General features: G+C 35.2%; 1 protein-coding gene across 3 annotated transcripts in view; it reads left to right on the top strand.

Annotated features, from left to right (window-relative positions):
- RNF144B (ring finger protein 144B) overlaps positions 1 to 3,202 on the top strand; it is a 202,103-nt gene that overhangs the window by 141,199 nt on the left and 57,702 nt on the right. The window lies entirely within an intron of this gene.

Here is a 3,202-nt window from a genome sequence, read left to right as displayed (position 1 = left end):
CTATTCTTTTTTTTTTTTTTTTTTTGAGACGGAGTTTTGCTCTGTCGCCCAGGCTGGAGTACAGTGGTGTGATCTCGGCTCATTGCAACCGCTGCCTCCTGGGTTCAAGTGATTCTTCTGCCTCAGCCTCCCAAGTAGCTGGGATTACAAGCATGCGCCACCACGCCCAACTAAATTTTGTATTTTTAGTAGAGAGGGGTTTGGCCAGGCTGGTCTTAAACTCCTGACCTCTGGTGATCTGCCCACCTCAGCCTCCCAAAGTGCTGGGATTACAGACGTGAGCCACCGTGCCTGGTCCACCTGTACTTTCTTCCAGACTCTTTCCCTGTGTACTTATGCACATCACTTAATAGAGAAATGGGATCTTTACCTACGGATACTTTTCTTTAACTTGAGTTTTACAAACATAGTACATTGTGGACAAGTTTCTGTGCAAAAATATACAGACCAACCTTCCTTTTTAAGTATTGTATAGTGTTCTATGATATGGTTGTATGAAAATTTATTTAACCAGGCCCCTCCTAAATAATGGATTTTAAGGTTGTTTCCAGTTTTTGCTATTATGAATAAATTTTTTAACTTATATAAATGTGAAAATACCTGTCCTTAGGATAACTTTTTAGAAATAGAATTGCCTAACCAAAATAGATGTACATTTTAAATCAATATGTGTTACCAAATTACTATTCCAAACTGTTGTACCAGCTTAGCAACTCCACCCACAGAGTAGGAACAGAGGCCTCTCTTTTGACACTGGGTATTTTCAAACTTTTCACCTTCTCTAATCTGGTATGTGAAAAGAACATATCTCATTGTTTAATCCATACTTCCTCTTTTTAGGAGGAAGCAAATTGTTGTAAGAGAAGCTTGTCTCATGAATCTATCTTTAAAAAACATGCAGTATATTCAGTGCCAGTATAGTTGCAACTGATTTTATACGTTGGTATTAATAGTAATCAAGTTAGAAAAAAATGGGCCATATCTAGAAAAGTATATTACACATAGAAGACGTGAATGAATGAAAAAATATTGGTGTTCAGACTGTGGGAGATGCCTCATCACACACAAAAAATTCATGTCCAGTGACAAAATGTTACTAAGTAGGAAAAGGAGGTTTAAAAAATTTAGGCAAGTTGAAAAAGGGTGGTGAGTTAACTAGAAAATTCAGTTTTTTAAAAATCCCGTCTGTATATTTCAGTTCATTAAAGACTGGTTATATAAGACTTATCTATGTGGATTCCAGATATGCAGTGTACCCCTTGGAATCAGGTGAGACACAGTGCCTCATTTCCGAGGAAATACATGGCTCTGTGTTAACTGAAAGCCTCGATGGTTTTGAATCGTTTCCCACCCACAGTAAGGAGGTCTTTTTGGTTTGGCTCTTCTGGAAAATGTGTGTGAGGTATGTACTACATGAATGTAGGGTGTTTTTTCAATCTGCTTAAACCTCAGTTTATTCATCTGTTTAAAAAAAATTAAGGAAGGAAAAGCAAGGGCATTTGAGTGCCTTTCATATAATATGTAATATGCAAGGGTACTATTTTTTCCCCATTTACTCTTCCATTTTACAGATAAAGAAACCAATTCAGAGTTAAATAACTTGCCCAGGATCTATAATGTTAATTCCTGCATCATAGCTTCATTTGGAGGAAATAAAACAACCTCTGTGAAAATATATAATGTATGGCCTAGCACATAGTATGTGGTCCCTAAATTTGTTTTGTTAGCATGAAAGTGGATGAAAGCTCATATAAGGCTTTTGTGATCTTAACCTGAAATGTCTAAAGCTTGACAATGTCCTATATAATGCAAAATTGACAGCTGGCTACTGATTTTATATACATAAAAGTTTAGTCAGTACAAAACAAATGTAAAGAACTACTGGTTTAAAAAATCCAAGGAGTTTTCAGAGAACAGAAAGTATGTAATCAGAATATAGTGGTGGCCATGGCCTCGGATTAGAAATTGAGCATGAACGTGAGTGTTCTATGAACTTTCCACTGTGTGATTTCGGGTAAGTTATTTGAGGAAACCAAGGCCGAGACATTCAGAGGTCTGATTTACACAACTGGAAGTTCCCAGTGCATTTAGCATATTTTCAGATGTTAAAACTGAAGTCAAGGTTCAAGGCCAGGCCTTCTGCCTCAATGACTGATGTTCTCCCACCCTCCAGGCGCATTGTGTCTCTGGAAGTTACTAGTGTTTTAAGAGGACCTCAGTCTGACGGTTGTTTCCAAGTGATTCCTCTGTGTTGAGGGTGTTTAATGCATGGGTTCCTGCAGAGCACAGAGACCTTTTCTGCAAATGGAAAAAAAAAATTATAGCTTAACATCTGCTTTCTCTAGGTAGTGTGTTAATTAAAGATTGTTTTAATATGGAATGATGTCTAGCCTTTGAAAACTTTATCTTATGGTTTATGGTATTGATAACCTTCAGAAAAGGAAGACTGGTTCAAATTATAGCATTTAATATGAAAAGCCCACTCAATATGAAGCCCCTTGACTTCTAAAACTTGCTTTTAGAAAATGTTTAAAAAAAATTCCAGGTTTTGCAGGATAAATCCTCGGGGAAATATTATGAGCTAAGGAATAGTCGCAGTCTTGATGCAATGTAAATTATAATTAGAAAGATTGTAACTTTGCTATGGACTCATTGCATATAATTATTTCAAAATAATTTTGAATAAAATGAGATTTCGAATAACCAACCTATTCGAAATCTTTTCTACTTTTCAGAGTTCAGTTCTCTTAAATCTAAGAGATTCTCTTTTGTAATGTAGCTAAAGAGGAAGTTTAAGGGTTAGGTCTATTCTTAACTGATGTCCCTTGTTCCTATCATTCCATGTATAGAAACAATATCTTCTTGAGGAAACTGTAAAGCGTCACTCTTTCCCAACTTTTGGGTCATTAATATGAGCTATTTTGCATGCTAGCTTTGTAGGTTATATCCTGTAGAAAAAAGTGCTGGTGATGAGTTAGCTTTATTCTGTCACTTATACAATGTTAATATTCTTTTAAAATTTCAAACATTCAGGTAGTTATTAATATTGCTACCACTAGTTTTATTTAAAATGTTATAATTTATATAGATACATAGTAGATACATATTTATGATTAGCTTTAATTAAGACATTATTTCATTATGATTTATTCAAACTCTGGTTTAAATACTGAGACAGATTTTATTTAAAATACAGATTTCT

This window comes from Rhinopithecus bieti, unplaced genomic scaffold (genome assembly GCF_001698545.2).
Source record: "Rhinopithecus bieti isolate Rb0 unplaced genomic scaffold, ASM169854v2 scaffold_8309, whole genome shotgun sequence".
In the NCBI taxonomy this organism is placed as follows: Eukaryota; Metazoa; Chordata; class Mammalia; order Primates; family Cercopithecidae; genus Rhinopithecus; species Rhinopithecus bieti.
This window is presented reverse-complemented; position numbering and strand designations above follow the sequence as displayed.